Source organism: Gorilla gorilla, chromosome X (assembly GCF_029281585.2).
Source record: "Gorilla gorilla gorilla isolate KB3781 chromosome X, NHGRI_mGorGor1-v2.1_pri, whole genome shotgun sequence".
Classification (NCBI taxonomy): Eukaryota; Metazoa; Chordata; class Mammalia; order Primates; family Hominidae; genus Gorilla; species Gorilla gorilla.
The window spans coordinates 11,881,428-11,901,229 of NC_073247.2; the positions used below are offsets into that span (position 1 = coordinate 11,881,428).

General features: G+C 43.2%; 1 long non-coding RNA gene across 11 annotated transcripts in view; it reads left to right on the forward strand.

Moving 5' to 3' along the window:
- The window catches only part of LOC101124366 (uncharacterized), a 59,660-nt gene that overhangs the window by 16,893 nt on the left and 22,965 nt on the right, over positions 1 to 19,802 (forward strand). For 8 of the 11 annotated variants that reach the window (XR_010132492.1, XR_010132490.1, XR_010132484.1 and 5 more), the window contains one exon: positions 178 to 223. The exons of 1 other annotated variant lie outside the window; for it this stretch is intronic. This is a non-coding gene — a long non-coding RNA (uncharacterized lncRNA). Of the gene's footprint in view, positions 1 to 177; positions 2,609 to 11,949; positions 17,920 to 19,802 lie in introns of those variants that run through there. 2 more of the 11 variants (XR_010132491.1, XR_010132489.1) reach the window with 2 other exon arrangements.

A 19,802-nucleotide genomic window follows, 5' to 3' on the forward strand; every position in this document is an offset into this window, starting at 1 on the left:
GAAGAGTGATGTGAAAATGATCAGGAATTCACTTTTTCTTATGAGGTCCTGGTCACAGTGATACTTAGAAAACACTTAGAAACTTAGGCCTGTGGTGTTTTCTCCATCTGCTTCCAGGTCATTTCTTCCTCATTTCTCTCAGAACTTTGGTGTTAACAGCCTGTTTCCCTTCTTTAGGGGATGACTTTGATTTCACAGATGTTTCTTCATGGTGAATGAAACAGTGAGTAACTCTTTAAAGTCTCCTCTGTTGCCGAATTGCTTATAGTTTGTTTGTGTTTTTGGAGTGCTGTAGGAAGAGCAGTGATGAAGGTTTGAGGCTTCTAGATGCTTCCATACTAGTTGCCTGGGGCTCAGGCAGGGGCACACATGTGGACCCCTGGGGGGACATGACAGTTGAGCTAACAGCTGAGGAATGAGGATGACATATCCCAAGGAGCGGGTCAAAGGGTGTTTTGTGTAGCAAGGGTGGCATGTGCAAAGGGCCTGTGGTCAGTGGAACTGAGGGTGCCTGTGGGGCTCAGTGAGGGGGAAAAGAGGAAGTCAGGCATGGCATGGGATGGAGGGGAACAGAGTGAGGCTACAGTCAGTGCCCAGTCTTGAAAATGTCCCTTCGAGTGTCCCTAGGGGCCATCCTTGTTTTCAGTGCTTATTACCCCTGCTCCCCTCTGCTTGCTTCCAGAGAGCTCTCTCCTACCTCCCAGCTCTGCGTCTCAGATCCTGGCTCTGATCCCACGCTGCTGTTGCTTACACTCATGTACCCATTGCTAATGTCATCATTCCCTTCGGCAGCTAAGTGCAAAGTTAATTTCCCATTTGAAAAGCAGTCTGTACTAATAACAATCAACTGGGAGACCCAAAAGAGTGCAGTTAAAGAGAAAAAAAAAAATCAAACTTTCCCTCAAAAAGAAACCAGTGATACCATTTGGGTCCACCTCCCTGAGGTTTGAAAGCCTCTCCGTTAGTGTTAGTTGCTTTTAGGCCTCTTCTTGCTGCATTATTAGCAAGGTGTGTCTTTCTCTTTATATGCAGACAGTGCCCTCTTCTGGTGGGAGGCTCTCAGTGTCTGTCTACAAATCCATGACCCAAGAGGTAGAGGGGTCCCAACGGTCCCACTTACTTCTGCCAAAGTGGTGCCCTTGGGAATCACCAACTTCCTGTGCCCACCTGTTCTAGCTACTTGGTTCACTTTGACCCAGCTCTTCAGGGGTGACACCCTCCCTCATCAGGCTCCCAGATCCCAGCAGGTGTTGAAACCCCATGTGATAGGTGAAATGCTGGTCCCCAGAGATGCCCACATCCTAGCCCCTTGATCATGTAAATGTGTGACCTTATGGGACACATGGGACTTTGCAAATGGGATTACATTAAGGATCTTGACATGGGACGATTATTTAGGATGAGCTGTGTAATTACAATGGAATCACAGGTTACTTAGAGAGGCCTGCATCAGAGGATGAAGGAGTTGTTCACATGTGGAAAGAGACAGAAATAAAAGTGGAGAGGACCACTGAAAAAAAAAGTCGTTGAAAGACTTTGGCACCCAGGTTGCCATTGCTGCCCCCAGCCCTTCAAATTCTCATAGAGCCCCAAATGATCTTTCCCTGGAAGATGCACCAGCCCATTGGATAGCTTAGATGCAGCTGTTGGAGGGTGGATCTAGCCTGTGAGGACCCAGTAACCTGGACCCAATACATGACAACAAGGATTGAATGAGTGGTCGTTTACTGCTGAGTAATTGCTGGTTTTCCTGGCTACCTGGGCCCTGGCTCACATGGATGAGAGGGCTGGAAAAAATGATTATCAGCACAGAGTCCCAGAATCTCTGTGACTTCTGGTTACAGCGATTTTGAGTGTATGTATAGAAAAAAGCAGTTGTTCCTACACATTCAGTGTCAGAAGTGAAGGATAAGAGGGGAGAGGGGTGTGCATGTCAAAGGAAAAAACAGCTTTTCCCCCCTGTACATGAGGTCACAGCAAATTTGCAAGATTCAGTGCATGGTGAGAGAAGCAGGCAGCCGCTGACATCCAGGGGCTGGCCTGGCTCCCGCTACCTGGCTTGGGGTTTCCTGTTGGACCTAAGAAATGTCACAGACAGGACATTTTTAAAGTCAATAAGAAATGTCAGACAAGAGCACTGTGATGAAGTCAAGAGACCGTGGGTTGTGCTTTGGCTGGTTCTTGATTTATTTCTGCTCAAGGCAATCAGTATGCCAAGGTGGCATATTTCAGGGTGTCACATAATGATATACATTCTTATTCAGGGTGGGGTGTCCTGTACCCCATCAACTGGAAGGTTGTAGCGCTTCCTGCTTTCTAGACATGGTAAATGAACTCCCTGGGTCACTGGGAAAGTTATAGCACTTCCTGCTTCCTGGAGATGGTAAATAAACTTCCTGTGTCACATGGGAGGTTGTAGCACTTCCTGCTGCCCAGAGATGGTCAATGAACTTCCTGAGTCACTGGGAAGGTTGTAGTACTTCCTGCTTCCTGGAGATGATAAATAAACGTCCTGGGTCACTGAGGAGGTTGTAGCACTTCCTGCTTCCTAGAGATGGTCAATGAACTTCCTGGAGATGTTAAATAAACTTCCTGGGTCACTAGCGAAGTTTGTAGCACTTCCTGTTTCCTGGGGATGGTAAGAGAACTTCCTGCGTCACTGGGGAGGTTGTAGCACTTCCTGCTTCCTAGACATGATAAATGAACTTCCTGGGTCATTGGAAGGTTGCAGCACTTTCTAGTTTATAGGGACATTATAACACTTCCTGGTTTATCTGGAGATTGTAATGCTTTCTGATTCGTAGGGACATTGTAAAACTTTCTGGCTCACATTGTTACATTTCCTGGTTCAAATGGATAATAGTAGCACTTCCTGGTTCACAGGGACATTGTGACACTTCCTGGTTCTTATGGGTAATTGTAGCATTTCCTGGTTCACAGGGACATTGCAACACTTTTTGGTTCATACACATAATTGTTAGCACTTCCTGATTCCCAGGGACATTGCAACACTTCCTGGTTCATAGGGATAATTGTAGCACTTCCTGTGTCATAGGGACATTGTAATACTTTCTGGTTCATACGAATAACTGTAGTACTTCCTGGTTCATATAGATAATAGTAGCAATTCCAGGTTCACATGGACATTGCAACACTTCCGGGTTCACAGAGACATTGCAACACTTTCTGGTTCATTCTGATAATTGTATAACTTCCTGGTTTGCAGGGACATTGTAACACTTTCTGGTTCATATGGATAATAGTAGCACTTCCTGGTTCATAGGGACATAGTAACATTTCCAGGTTCATACATACAGATAATTGTAGCACTTCCTGGTTCATACGGATAATTGTAGCACTTCCTGGTTTGCAGGGACATTGCAATACTTCCTGGTTCATATGGATAATTGTAGCACTTCTTAGTGTTTAGGATCATTGTGACACTTCCTGGTTCATAGTGACACTGCCACACTTTCTGGTTCATATGGATAATTGTAGAACTTTCTGGTTCATAAAGACATTTGGAACCGTCTGGTTCATAAGGATAATTGTAGCACTTCCTGGTTCGTAGGGACATTGCCACACTTCCTGGTTCAGCTGGGTAATTGTAGCACTTCCTGGTTCATAGGGAAATTGTGACACTTTCTGGTTCATAGTGACATTGCCACACTTCCTGGTCCATGTGGATAATAGTAGCACTTCCTGGTTCATAGGGACATTGCCACACTTCCTGGTTCATCCAGATAAATGTAGCACTTCCTGGTTCATAGGGATATTGCCACACTTTCTGGTTCATATGGATAATTGTAGCACTTCCTGGTTCATATGGATAACAGTAGCACTTCCTGGTTCACACGTACATTACAACACTTCCTGGTTCATTCAGATAATTGTAGAACTTCCTAGTTTGCAGGGACATTGTAACACTTTCTGGTTCATATGGAGAATTGTAGCACTTCCTGGTTCATAGGGAAATTGTGACACTTTCTGGTTCATAGTGACATTGCCACACTTCCCGGTCCATGTGGATAATAGTAGCACTTACTGGTTCATAGGGACATTGCCACACTTCCTGGTTCATCCAGATAATTGTAGCACTTCCTGGTTCATAGGGAAATTGTGACACTTTCTGGTTCATAGTGACATTGCCACACTTCCTGGTCCATGTGGATAATAGTAGCACTTCCTGGTTCATAGGGACATTGCCACACTTCCTGGTTCATCCAGATAATTGTAGCACTTCCTGGTTCATAGGGATATTGCCACACTTTCTGGTTCATATGGATAATTGTAGCACTTCCTGGTTCATATAGATAATAGTAGCACTTCCTGGTTCGTATGGATAATAGTAGCACTTCCTGGTTCATATGGATAATAGTAGCACTTCCTGGTTCATATGGATAATAGTAGCACTTCCTGGTTCATCCCGATAATTGTAGCACTTCCTGGTTCATAGGGATATTGCCACACTTCCTGGTTCATATGGATAATAGTAGCACTTCCTGGTTCGTAGGTACCTTGCCACACTTCCTGGTTCATCCAGATAATTGTAGCACTTCCTGGTTCATAGGGATATTGCCACACTTTCTGGTTCATATGGATAATTGTAGCACTTCCTGGTTCATATAGATAATAGTAGCACTTCCTGGTTCATATGGATAATAGTAGCACTTCCTGGTTCATAGGACATTGTCACACTTCCTGGTTCATCCAGATAATAGTAGCACTTCCTGGTTCATAGGGATATTGCCACACTTTCTGGTTCATATGGATAATAGCACTTCCTGGTTCGTAGGGACCTTGCCACACTTCCTGGTTCATCCAGATAATTGTAGCACTTCCTGGTTCATAGGGATATTGCCACACTTTCTGATTCATATGGATAATTGTAGCACTTCCTGGTTCATATGGATAATAGTAGCACTTCCTGGTTCACAGGTACAACACTTCCTGGTTCATTCAGATAATTGTAGAACTTCCTAATTTGCAGGGACATTGTAACACTTTCTGGTTCATATGGAGAATTGTAGCACTTCCTGGTTCATAGGGAAATTGTGACACTTTCTGGTTTATAGTGACATTGCCACACTTCCCAGTCCGTGTGGATAATAGTAGCACTTCCTGGTTCATAGGACATTGCCACACTTCCTGGTTCATCCAGATAATTGTAGCACTTCCTGGTTCATAGGGATATTGCCACACTTTCTGGTTCATATGGATAATAGTAGCACTTCCTGGTTCGTAGGGACCTTGCCACACTTCCTGGTTCATCCAGATAATTGTAGCACTTCCTGGTTCATAGGGATATTGCCACACTTTCTGGTTCATATGGATAATTGTAGTACTTCCTGGTTCATATGGATAATAGCACTTCCTGGTTCACAGGTACATTACAACACTTCCTGGTTCATTCAGATAATTGTAGAACTTCCTAGTTTGCAGGGACATTGTAACACTTTCTGGTTCATATGGAGAATTGTAGCACTTCCTGGTTCATAGGGAAATTGTGCACTTTCTGGTTCATAATGACATTGCCACACTTCCTGGTCCGTGTGGATAATAGTAGCACTTCCTGGTTCATAGGGACATTGCCACACTTCCTGGTTCATCCAGATAATTGTAGCACTTCCTGGTTCATAGGGATATTGCCACACTTTCTGGTTCATATGGATAATTGTAGTACTTCCTGGTTCATATAGATAATAGCACTTCCTGGTTCGTATGGATAATAGTAGCACTTCTTGGTTCATATGGATAATAGTAGCACTTCCTGGTTCATCCAGATAATTGTAGCACTTCCTGGTTCATAGGGATATTGCCACACTTCCTGGTTCATATGGATAATAGTAGCACTTCCTGGTTCATAGGTACCTTGCCACACTTCCTGGTTCATCCAGATAATTGTAGCACTTCCTGGTTCATAGGGATATTGCCACACTTTCTGGTTCATATGGATAATTGTAGCACTTCCTGGTTCATATAGATAATAGTAGCACTTCCTGGTTCATATGGATAATAGTAGCACTTCCTGGTTCATATGGATAATAGTAGCACTTCCTGGTTCATAGGACATTGCCACACTTCCTGGTTCATCCAGATAATTGTAGCACTTCCTGGTTCATAGGGATATTGCCACACTTTCTGGTTCATATGGATAATAGTAGCACTTCCTGGTTCGTAGGGACCTTGCCACACTTCCTGGTTCATCCAGATAATTGTAGCACTTCTTGGTTCATAGGGATATTGCCACACTTTCTGATTCATATGGATAATTGTAGCACTTCCTGGTTCATATGGATAATAGTAGCACTTCCTGGTTCACAGGTACATTACAACACTTCCTGGTTCATTCAGATAATTGTAGAACTTCCTAGTTTGCAGGGACATTGTAACACTTTCTGGTTCATATGGAGAATTGTAGCACTTCCTGGTTCATAGGGAAATTGTGACACTTTCTGGTTTATAGTGACATTGCCACACTTCCCAGTCCGTGTGGATAATAGTAGCACTTCCTGGTTCATAGGACATTGCCACACTTCCTGGTTCATCCAGATAATTGTAGCACTTCCTGGTTCATAGGGATATTGCCACACTTTCTGGTTCATATGGATAATAGTAGCACTTCCTGGTTCGTAGGGACCTTGCCACACTTCCTGGTTCATCCAGATAATTGTAGCACTTCCTGGTTCATAGGGATATTGCCACACTTTCTGGTTCATATGGATAATTGTAGTACTTCCTGGTTCATATGGATAATAGCACTTCCTGGTTCACAGGTACATTACAACACTTCCTGGTTCATTCAGATAATTGTAGAACTTCCTAGTTTGCAGGGACATTGTAACACTTTCTGGTTCATATGGAGAATTGTAGCACTTCCTGGTTCATAGGGAAATTGTGCACTTTCTGGTTCATAATGACATTGCCACACTTCCTGGTCCGTGTGGATAATAGTAGCACTTCCTGGTTCATAGGGACATTGCCACACTTCCTGGTTCATCCAGATAATTGTAGCACTTCCTGGTTCATAGGGATATTGCCACACTTTCTGGTTCATATGGATAATTGTAGTACTTCCTGGTTCATATAGATAATAGCACTTCCTGGTTCGTATGGATAATAGTAGCACTTCTTGGTTCATATGGATAATAGTAGCACTTCCTGGTTCATCCAGATAATTGTAGCACTTCCTGGTTCATAGGGATATTGCCACACTTCCTGGTTCATATGGATAATAGTAGCACTTCCTGGTTCATAGGTACCTTGCCACACTTCCTGGTTCATCCAGATAATTGTAGCACTTCCTGGTTCATAGGGATATTGCCACACTTTCTGGTTCATATGGATAATTGTAGCACTTCCTGGTTCATATAGATAATAGTAGCACTTCCTGGTTCATATGGATAATAGTAGCACTTCCTGGTTCATATGGATAATAGTAGCACTTCCTGGTTCATAGGACATTGCCACACTTCCTGGTTCATCCAGATAATTGTAGCACTTCCTGGTTCATAGGGATATTGCCACACTTTCTGGTTCATATGGATAATAGTAGCACTTCCTGGTTCGTAGGGACCTTGCCACACTTCCTGGTTCATCCAGATAATTGTAGCACTTCTTGGTTCATAGGGATATTGCCACACTTTCTGATTCATATGGATAATTGTAGCACTTCCTGGTTCATATGGATAATAGTAGCACTTCCTGGTTCACAGGTACATTACAACACTTCCTGGTTCATTCAGATAATTGTAGAACTTCCTAGTTTGCAGGGACATTGTAACACTTTCTGGTTCATATGGAGAATTGTAGCACTTCCTGGTTCATAGGGAAATTGTGACACTTTCTGGTTTATAGTGACATTGCCACACTTCCCAGTCCGTGTGGATAATAGTAGCACTTCCTGGTTCATAGGACATTGCCACACTTCCTGGTTCATCCAGATAATTGTAGCACTTCCTGGTTCATAGGGATATTGCCACACTTTCTGGTTCATATGGATAATAGTAGCACTTCCTGGTTTGTAGGGACCTTGCCACACTTCCTGGTTCATCCAGATAATTGTAGCACTTCCTGGTTCACAGGAATATTGTCACACTTTCTGGTTCATTTGGATAATTGTAGCACTTCCTGGTTCATATGGATAATAGTAGCACTTCCTGGTTCACAGGTACATTACAACACTTCCTGGTTCATTCAGATAATTGTAGAACTTCCTAGTTTGCAGGGACATTGTAACACTTTCTGGTTCATATGGAGAATTGTAGCACTTCCTGGTTCATAGGGAAATTGTGACACTTTCTGGTTCATAGTGACATTGCCACACTTCCTGGTCCGTGTGGATAATAGTAGCACTTCCTGGTTCATAGGGACATTGCCACACTTCCTGGTTCATCCAGATAATTGTAGCACTTCCTGGTTCATAGGGATATTGCCACACTTTCTGGTTCATATGGATAATTGTTTCACTTCCTGGTTCATAGGGACATTGCCACACTTCCTGGTTCATCCAGATAATTGTAGGACTTCCTGGTTCATAGGGATACTGCAACACTTTCTGGTTCATATGGAGAATTGTAGCACTTCCTGGTTCATATGGATAATAGTACCACTTCCTGGTTCACAGGGACATTGCAACACTTCCTCTTTCATTCCAATAATTGTAGAACTTCCTAATTTGCAGGGACATTGTAACACTTTCTGGTTCATATGGAGAATTGTAGCACTTCCTGGTTCATAGGGACATTGTAACATTTCCAGGTTCATACAGATAATTGTAGCACTTCCTGGTTCATAGGGGCATTGTGACACTTCCTGGTTCATATGGATAATTGTAGCACTTCCTGGTTTGCAGGGACATTGCAATACTTCCTGGTTCATAGGGATAATTGTAGCACTTCTTAGTTTGAGGGACATTGTGACACTTCCTGGTTCATAGTGACACTGCAACACTTTTTGGTTCATATGGAAAATTGTAGTACTTCCTGGTTCATAACGACATTTAGAACTGTCTGGTTCATAGGGATAATTGTAGCACTTCCTGGTTCGTAGGGACATTGCCACACTTCCTGGTTCATCTGGATAATTGTAGCACTTCCTGGTTCATAAGGATAGTTGCAACACTCCCTGGGTCATCACCCCCATCCTGCCATCTGCTCCAGCCCTATGCAGCCACTCACAAATCTACTTCCTATCCCATGGATTTGCCTATCAGGGGCATTTCAAACGGCCTCCCATGTGGTTTTGTGCCTGGCTTCTTTCACTCAGCATAATATTTTCGAGGTCCATCGATTTTGTACCATGCATCAGAATTTCATTCCTTTTGATGGCTGAATGACATTCCATTGTATGGGTAGACCACATTTTGTTTATCCACACACTTATTGATGGGCATTGGGTTATTTCCACTGTGTAACTACCATGAATAATGCTTAGCACTTAGCATACAGTTAGGACTTCTATGTACATACTTGTCTGAGTAACTGTCTTCAATTTTTTGGGTAAATACCCAGGAGGGGAATGGCTGGGTCATATGATAACTCTATGTTTAACCATTGAAGGATCCGCCAGGCTGCTTTTCAAAGCACCATTGCACCATCCCACAAACAATATAAGAGTGCTCCAGTTTCTGCACATCTGAGCCAACACTTGTCACTGTCCATATTTGTCATTAGAGCCATCCTAGTGTGTATGATGGGCTATCTCATTGTGGTTTTGATTTGCATTTCCCTGATGACCAGATAGGTTGGCTTTCAAGTTTTCATGTTCTTTCTTCTTCTCTGTCAAGTAGATGAGTAATACTTAAATATTTCTTACTCAGCATTTTGATGTATTTATTCATAGCCTTATTAATGCTTGACTTTATTTGTTTATCTCTCAGATATGGGTCTCTAAATGTCAGTTTCAAGAAGGAACTGTGTTTTGTTCAACTCCAGAATCCCCAGATCTATCTAGGACACTGCCTGAAACACAGAAGGGGTTAAAAAAATATGGATGAAATATAATAGCAAATGCATGTTCTATTTTAAAATATCAACAGTTATTCCATTTGCAGAACAATAAATTCAATGTGAAGACTAAGACACTGTTGATTATTTATGTGTGTATGCTTGTATATGTATATATCATACATATGTGTGTATACCTCTACATGTATGTATAGGTATGTATAGGTATACATATGTATATGTACAGACATATATGTATAGATATACATATGTATATGTACAGACATATATGTATAGGTATACATATGTATGTGTACAGACATATATGTATAGGTATACATATGTATATGTACAGACATATGTATAGGTATATACACATATACAAGCATATATATATACATATGCAAGCATACCCACATTATGTACATATATGTAATATATATATACACACACACATATACATACACACACACATATATTTACACATATCTTTATAAAACACAGACCTAGGATATTTTCCCTAGAATCAGGTCCAAGGCAGATAGTTGAAAAATGTCTGATTTCTAATTTGTGGTTGAAATAAAACTAAGAACATTTCATTGTTTTCATCATGATTTATTTTGCTGACTTGTTGAACATATGCAGGCTTGTTACCTGGGTGGACTGTGTGATGCTGAGGTTTGGGGTATGACTGCTCCCATCACCCGGGTAGTGAGCATGGCACCCAATAGGTAGTTCTTCAGTTCTTACCCTATCCCTCCCTCCACCCTCTAGGAGCCCCCAGTGTCTGTTCCTGTCTTTGCATCCATGAGTACCCAATATGTAGATCCACTTATAAATGAGAGTGTGCAATATTTGGTTTTCTGTTTCTGGGTTAGTTTGATTACAATAAGAACCTCCAGCTCCATCCATGTTACTGCAGAGGACGTGGTTTTGTTCTTTTCTGTGGCTGTGTAGTATCCCACAGCGTCTATGGACCACATTTTCTTTATCCAGTTCACCATTGATGGGCATTTAGGTTGATTCCATGTCTTTGCTATGGGGAATAGAGCTGTGATCAACATGCTTGTGCAGGAGTCTTTTTGGTAGGATAATTTATTTTCCATTATGTGTGTATCCAGGAATGGGATTGCTGAACTAAATGGTAGTTCTCTTTTTAGTTCTTTGAGAAATCTGGGAGATATGTTTTGGAATGAACTTCATATAGCTTTTTACTGCCTCCCTTTTAAAATGCTTCCAGAAGGCTGTCCCTTCTTTGGTGCACAGAAACTGGCTAAAAAATAAATGTGACCAGCTGCGAGTGGTGGCTCACGCCTGTAATCTCAGCACTTTGGGAGACTGAGGCAGGTGGATCACCTGAGGTCAGGAGATCGAGACCATCCTGGCCAACATGGTGAAACCCCGTCTCTAGTAAAAATACAAAAAATTAACTGGGCGTGGTGGCAGGCGGCTGTAATCCCAGCTACTCAGGAGGCCGAGGCAGGAGAATTGCTCGAACTTGGGAGCCAGAAGTTGCAGTGAGCTGAGATGGCTCCACTGCACTCCAGCCTGGGCGACAGAATGAGATTCCGTCTCAAAAACAAACAAACAAAAATTAGCCAGGCCTGGTGGCACACACCTATAGTCCCAGCTACTCAGGAGGCTGAGGCAGGGGAATCACTTGAACCTGGGAGGTGGAGGTTGCAGTGAGCTGAGATCTCACCATTGCACTCCAGCCTGGGCGACAGAGCAAGACTCGGTCTCAAAAAAAAATAAATAAATATAAATACAATTAGAACAAATAATATAAAAACGTGACCTGCAGCCACCTCTCCAAGGGGCCTGGATACGAATGGAAGGAAGTGAAAAGGAGGAGATGAAAAATTTACACCTTGAAAGCTGAAAGTGTTCTAATATTACCAATGCTGTGTAGTCAGACACATCGAAAGTGACTCTAATACCTCCTGACATCTTATGTTATGAATATGTAGACAATAGCAAATTATTCTCCGCTTTTTTCCAGCTCATTGAAACATTTTAGGGAGGAACATTTCTGCATTGACAACAGCTTTAAATATTTAATTCGTTCTTTGAAGAAACACAAGAATCTGTGACGCAGAAGGGAAATGAAAAGGAAAGCTTAGTCTCCATTTAGTTATGTTCCTCATAAATATTTCCCAGAGGCAAAGATGTTCTCTTTCATATTAAAAATACAAATAAACACTTCACTTCTCATTAGCCCGAGAAAATATTGTAGAGATTTTCATTATCCAAAAAAGGCACACTTTCAAGACACATGGAACAGAGACGGCACATTGCCTTTGCTTCTGGCTAGCATGTCTGGCTATTGACCGGATTTTATTTTTCAATGACTAAAATAATATATTAACTAAATGGTAAAATTCATATTCAGCATTGGCTTGAGGGCGTCGGAGGGTTTTGGCTGGCCCAGTCATCTCTACCAGTGAGGAAAGCAAGGAAATAGGTCATTTCACTCACGGACAGCTTGAAAACAGAGATTTCATGGAGCTTCCTCGTTCCGTCAGCCTAGAGTGGGATTTTGGCTGTCACCCTTCAAGGATGAAAAGGTGCAGAGGACATTGGGCTACAGACAGGGAGCTCGTTTAAATGATTTAAAAGTTTTGGTCAGGCGTGGTGGCTCATGCCTGTAATCCCAGCACGTTGGGGCGCCGAGGCGGGTGTATCACCTGAGGCCAGGAGTTCGAGACCAGCCTGACTAACATGGAGAAACCCCATCTCTACTAAAAATACAAAATTAGTCGGGTGTGATGGCACATGCCTGTAATCCCAACTACTCTGGAGGCTGAGGCAGGAGAATTGCTTGAGCCTGGGAGGCGGAGATTGTGGTGAGCCGAGATCGTGCTATTGCACTCCAGCCTGGGCCACAAGAGCAAAACTCCGTCTCAAAAAAAAAAAAAAAAAGTTTCCATCTGGCTGGACACAGTGGCTTAACGCCTGCAGTCCCAGCACTTTGGGAGGCTGAGGCAGGTCAATCACTTGAGTTCAGGAGTTCAAGACCAGCCTGGCCAACATGGAGAAACCCCATCTGTACTAAAAATACAAAAATTAGCCAGGCGTGGTGGCGGGTACCTGTAATCCCAGCTACTCTGTAGGCTGAGGCAGGAAAATCACTTGAACCCTGGAGGCAGAGGTTGCAGTGAGCTGAGATTGCACCACTGCACTCCAGCCTGGGCGACAGAGCAAGACTCCATCTCAAAAAAAAAAAAAAAAAAAAGTTTCCATCTAAGCGAGCTCTGTTGGTTCTCCCACCTCTGACCTTACGAGTTTTCTTCTTTAACCTGCACCTTGTTCTCTGAGTCACTTTGCACTTTAAGGTACAGCTACAGCTTCCCCATCAGACTTGTTGGTCTTTTATCAAAGGATGAAAAAGTTCTTCCTCCTTTGGGTCTTTAACCCTGTTTCCTGGTGTAAGACAGCTTTTATGTTTGCTACCTGCTGGAATCAACTTGAAATTTTCTCCCAGAAAAGTTTTGAATTTATCTTGTTCAAGTTACTTGTGGTCAATAAGTTAATAAAGATAGGTAGACAGACAGACAAATACATTGATACAGATAGATAGATTCATGATAGATGATTGATTGATAGATAGATATCACATAGATACATAGATAGATACATAGATTAGACCTGATATATACAGGGTGGGTGGATAGATAAATGAATAAATAGATAGAAAGATATTACATAGATAGATAGATACATAGATTAGACCTGATATATACAGGGTGGGTGGATAGATAAGTGAATAAATGGCTAGATACATGACTGATTGATAGATGATAGAGATTAGATAGATATATAGATACATAGATTAGACCTGATAGATATATGGATATATATACAGGATGGGTGGATAGATAAATGAATAAATGGCTAGATACATGATATATATAGAGCCAATATATACATAGATACATAGACAGGGTAGGTGGATAGATCGATGAAGACATGGATAGATAAATATACACAGAGATAGATCAATGATAGAAATGGGTATATAGATATACGAATGATAGAAGATATTTTGAGAGAGAGATGATTAATAGGCAATTGATTGACATATTAGGTGATAGTTAAAAAGTGGGTAAAATGCAAGTCAACTGTAAGCCAAACGTCCACGTGGAATAGCATGGGAAGCATTGAGAAGACACTTTTTGGTGCTACCTGTTTAAACATTGAAAAACTGAGCTAATACCCTCCACAGTAAGATAGAGGGGAGGGCACTGGGAATTTATACCTCCCAGGAAAAATAAATCATGGTAAACAGGCAGAGATCTTTCCAGATTCCAGTTCTTGGGGGTAAAAGGTCCCTGAGATGCCCAGTTTGTGACAACCTGTTCTGAACTATTCAGCTCAAGGTTTCCATTTTTTCTCCCAGCGGAGTTGCCTCGATTCTGATGTGTTTGCTTCGGTGCTCTGTATATTGTATTCATCCCACTCTTCAATTCATAAACTCTGGAGATTGTCCAATTCACTGGGCAAACCATATGCCTAAGTCTATCCTCTGATGGAGGCTCATACATGCAAAATCCAATAGCAACCTGGGAAGATTTCAGTCAAGACCCAAGAGGAGGCTGGCATCAGGCTCTCGGTCACCCATCTTCACATTCAGGTTTCCTGATGCACTTGCAACTCTTTGGGCAACCTCTGGACTCCTTGTTCCCAGGGTCCACATTTAGTTTTATCTTTACTGCATTGCTTTTATGAAAAAGAATAAAATTGGATGAAATAGATACAGAGTATTGGTGTCAACCTAAGTATTGGTGTCAACAAAGAGATGGTTTGGATCTGGTTCCCCACCACATCTTAGGTTGAGTTGGAATCCCCGGTTTGGAGGTGGCGCCTGGTGGGAGGTGACTGCATTATGCGGGTGGTTTCCATTGAATGGTTTACCACTGTCCCCCATGGTGCTGTTGTGGCGGAAGTGAGTTATCATCCAATCTGGTTGTTTAAAGGGTGCAACAACTTCCCCACCCCGTCCTGCTCCTGCTGTGGCCATGTAAGACGTGCCTGTTTCCCCTTTGCCTTCTGCCATGATTGTAAATTTCGTGAGGCCTCCCCAGCCATGCTTCCTGTACTGCCTGTGGAACCGTGAGCCAATTTAAACCTCTTTTGCTTTATAAAATTACCCTGTCTCAGGTATTTCTTTATAGCAGTGTAAGGACTGAGTAATATACTCTGTAATAGAAAAGATGTTTATTTGGGAGTATAGTAGTGCCATGAGAATAGATGTGCCATATTAAACTACGTTCATATTCAGGCAGGTAAAGGGGAAAAAAGGATTTTAAAGGAAATAATGAAGAGGATTCCATAATTCTTTTGAAATGATTATCCTTGGCTAAAAAGATCAGTAACATGGTGACACCAGTCTGAGTTTGGACAGCCAGTTTTTGGGCAGATGTCCTCGTGGAAGTATTTTTTTTTTTGCAAGGGTGAGATTTTTGCAGTCTCTTACGATAGTTTTTGTTATCAGGCATATAAGCATAAAAACCATTAATATACACTAGAGATGCATTGAAGAGCTTATAAAATTGTTAAGGTTTTCTTCTTTGGTCAGTGTCTAAAATATGAGTCAGATAGTTCCTTGGTTATCTTTGAGATTTATATGGTCCCAGGTTTCTCCTGGGTGGGTAGAAATCACTGCAGCATGTACAAAACTGTCCTTCATGCCATACTTCTTCCTACCATTATACGATGAAAACTAACAAAAGAGAGTTTTATAAAATGTTCTTCCTCTTTCTCTCTGGTACCAATAGGAAGCACAATTGTTTTCCCGTGGTTCTTCACAAAGGTTCTATTGCACTAAGTTTTAAACCCTTGTGTATACACAATCACATTCACATATACCACACATACACGTGCATATACACAGTTACACACATCCGTACAGATACATACATGCACATGTATACACAGATAAACACATACATGCACAAATAGACACACATTCACATAAACATGTATGCAGACACACACAGATATACACATATACCTATGCACAGAAACCATACACCGATATACACATACATGACATACATGCACAGGTATACATACAAACATATACACAGATATGTGCATACACATATACACACATAACACATGCATGCACACATATCCACAAGCCTGCAGATATACACACGTACACACAGATATGCATATTCATACATACCAAACATACATTCATACTTACACCTATACACACACATACACAAACACATACAGAGATATACACACATGCACACAAATACATACACACATACATACATACACAGATACACATGTACATACATACATACTTACACCTACACACATACACAAACACATATACACAAACACACATACACAGGGATATGCACATGCACACAGATACCCACATACACACGTACATACTCGCATAGAGTTATACACACACAGACACACACACACACACACACGTGCACACGCAACTTTGGCATAATGGAAATTTGATGATTGGTCATTGGAGTCAACCATACAGCCCCTGTCAGAAACAAAGGACCAAAGTCGAAGGGGACATGGATGTCACAAACATCTCAACATCTACGGAACCACGTAACTTGGAGAAACATGCAACTGACTAAGGACAGAAGATTCGAGTGACTGCACCTCTGTTTTTTTTTTTTTGAGATGGAGTTTCGCTCTTGTCACCCAGGCTGGAGTGCAATGGCGTGATCTCGGCTAACTGCAACCCCCGCCTCCTGGGTTCAAGCGATTCTCCCGCTTCAGCCTCCTGAATAGCTGGGATTACAGGTATGCACCACCATGCCCAGCTAATTTCATATTTTTAGTAGAGATGGGGTTTCTCCGTGTTGGTCAGGCTGGTCTCGAACTCCCAACCTCAGGTGATCCGCCTCCCTCGGCCTCCCAAAGTGCTGCGATTACATGCGTGCGCCACCGTGCCCGTCCTAACTGCAGCTCTTACTTTGGAATTCAGGCAGCTATGGAGCCAAGATTCCTGGAGCCCACTGGCGTATGGCTAATACATTTCCCTTCCTTTCCATAGAATTGGGTTGGTTTTGTTGCACTGGGTGTCTGGTAGCTCCGGAGAGAACAAATATAAATGTGAAAATGCATACCTTGGTCATTAGTGTTTCTCAACAATTCTCCATCCCACCCCACTTAACAAGGCCTCTGCTAGAACTCTGGGGTCCGTTCCAAGAGGAAAAAACATCCCTGCCTAAAAGAAGCAAATGGAAGAATGTATTCTATGCTGCCATGTGTGTTCTCATCAGGCCTTATCTAAGTTTCTCACCAGGAGATGTTGAAAAATATTGCTTGATGGACGAAGGGTAACGTACTGCAGTTGTTTATTGAGAAATGCCAGCCGTCATCTCGTGCTCGTTAGCTGCTCTGAATGCTCTTAGAAGGCACCATTCATGCCGCTGTATTTGGGACTACTGAATTGTGCCCATTCCTTGGTGTTACGCATGTCTCTTGTTGATGAAGTTCTAACCACAGTGCCATTGTGAGGCTGGAAATGTCCTTGGGTGAAAAAGCGGCCCCTGGGTCACCTGCCCCATGATTCAGGTGCATGTGAACCCCTCTAGTGCTTTACTGCCAGGGTCCAGGAGAGAGGGAAAGAATGTCACTGTCCCAGCATCCTCTAATTTACTTGACAACACAATTGTTCCAGTGTCGGAGTTTTGTTTTGTTTTGTTTTTGAGATAGAGACTCGCTCTGTCCCTCAGACTGGAGTGCAGTGGCACGATCTCGGCTCACTGTAACCTCTGCCTCCCGGGTTCAAGTGATTCTCCTGCCTCAGCCTCCTGAATAGCTGAGATTACAGGCACCTGCCATCATGCCTGACTAATTATATTTTTGTAGAGACGGGGCTTCACCACGTCGGCCAGGCTGGTCTTGAACCACTGACCTCAGGTGATCCGCCTGCCTCAGCCCCCAAAAGTGCTGGGATTACAGGCCTGAGCCACCATGCCCAGCCAGGTATTTTTTTTTTTTTCTTCAGCTCAAGAATGAAGTTTTTCTTAGTATCCTGTAGCTAAAATCATGCTTCTCCAGTTTTATTTATTAAAAACGCCTAACGCTGGCCGGGTGCAGTAGCTCACGCCTGTAATCCTAGCACTTTGGGAGGCCGAGGCGGGTGGATCACGGGGTCAGGAGATTGAGACCATCCTGGCCAACATGGCAAAATCCCGTCTCTACTAAAAAAAAAAAATAGAAAAAATTAGCCGGGTGTGGTGGCGGGCACCTGTAGTCCCAGCTACTCAGGAGGTTGAAGCAGAAGAAGTGCTTGAACCTAGGAGGTGGAGGTTGCAGTGAGCCGAGATCGCACCACTGCACTCCAGCCTGGCAACAGAGTGAGACTGTTTCAGAAAAACAGACAAACAAAAAAACAACTAATAGTAATGATCACATTTTTGGGCTCAAACATCTTAATTCTGGAAAGAGGAGATGCCACAGTGGATACCACACTGAAGAGATGCTCTGGAGAATTTTGCAAGGGAAGAAATTGTCATCTTAGGGAGGGCAAACTAGGGAAGCTTTTCAGACACTGGTCATTCACGGGTATGATTAGAAGAAATGCCACACAGACCTCAGGATACCTTGACCCAGACGGGGTCACTCTGATGCCTTCTGAAGTGAGAATTGATCACGTTACCACAGCTAGTCACCACTCACTGGGTGACTTCAGACAAAGAAAATTGATGTTGTCACCGTTCCAAAGACCAGAAGTCTGAGATCTAGGCGTGAGCAGGGCTGCGCTACCCTGGAGGCTCTAGGGGAGGACCCTTCCTGCCTCTCCCAGCTCCTGGGGGTTCTAGGTGTTCCTGGGCTTGTGGCCACATCACTCCAGTCCCTGCCTCCATCTCCACGTGGCCGCCTCCTCTGTGTCTCCAAATCTCTATCTCCTTGTAAGGACACTAGTAATTGGATTTAGGGCCCACCCTAAATCTGGGATGATCTCATCTTAAGATCCTTCACTTAAGTATGTCTACAAGGAACCTATTTCTAAATAAGATCCTATTTCTACATTTTGAGGGTGAGGACATGCACATCTTTTTTTTTCTTTTTTTGAGACAGACTCTCACTCTGTCACCCAGGCTGGAGTGCAGTGGCACGATTTCAGCTCACTGCAACCTCCACCTCCTGGGTTCAAGCGATTCTCTTGCCTCAGCCTCCTGAGTAGTTGGGATTACAGGCGTCCACCACCACACCTGGCTAATTTTCGTATTTTTAGCAGAGATAGGGTTTTGCCATGTTGCTCAGGCTGGTCTCGAACTCCTGACCTTGTGATCCACCCGCCTCAGCCTCGCAAAGTGGTGGGATTACAGACGTGAGCCACTGTGCCTGGCCGCACGTATCTTTTCATGACTCACAACAATATGCAACTGTGGCATGCAATCATGCTAGTGGTTTACTTAGGCAGACCCTCCAGGCCTGCGTGGCAAGGGAGTGGGGGTTCACGCCACTGCAAAGGGGAGGAAGGAAAACCCCTGTGCTTCAGCTTTTTCGGATCACAGGAAAGAGCAAACCCAGCAATTCAAAGGGCAGCGGTCAAAGACTGCAGGTATAGAGCATGAGAAGCAGTGAGCACAGGGCTGGAGGGAGGCACAGAAATGGTAACGAAGGTCAGGGATATGAGGGGATAGCTTGAGGTGGGGCCGACCTTCATGGGAGGGATGGCAGAAGGCGAAGGTGATTCAAAGGGAGGATGGGGCACCAGTAACATCAGCTCCAGGAGCTCGGGAAAGTGTAGAAGGGAGCTCCTTCTCCATCCAAGACTGACCCCGTGTCTCTCACGCTTTGGTGCAAGGATGCATGGATGCTGAGACTCATAGGAGGGGTGTGTGAGGCGTG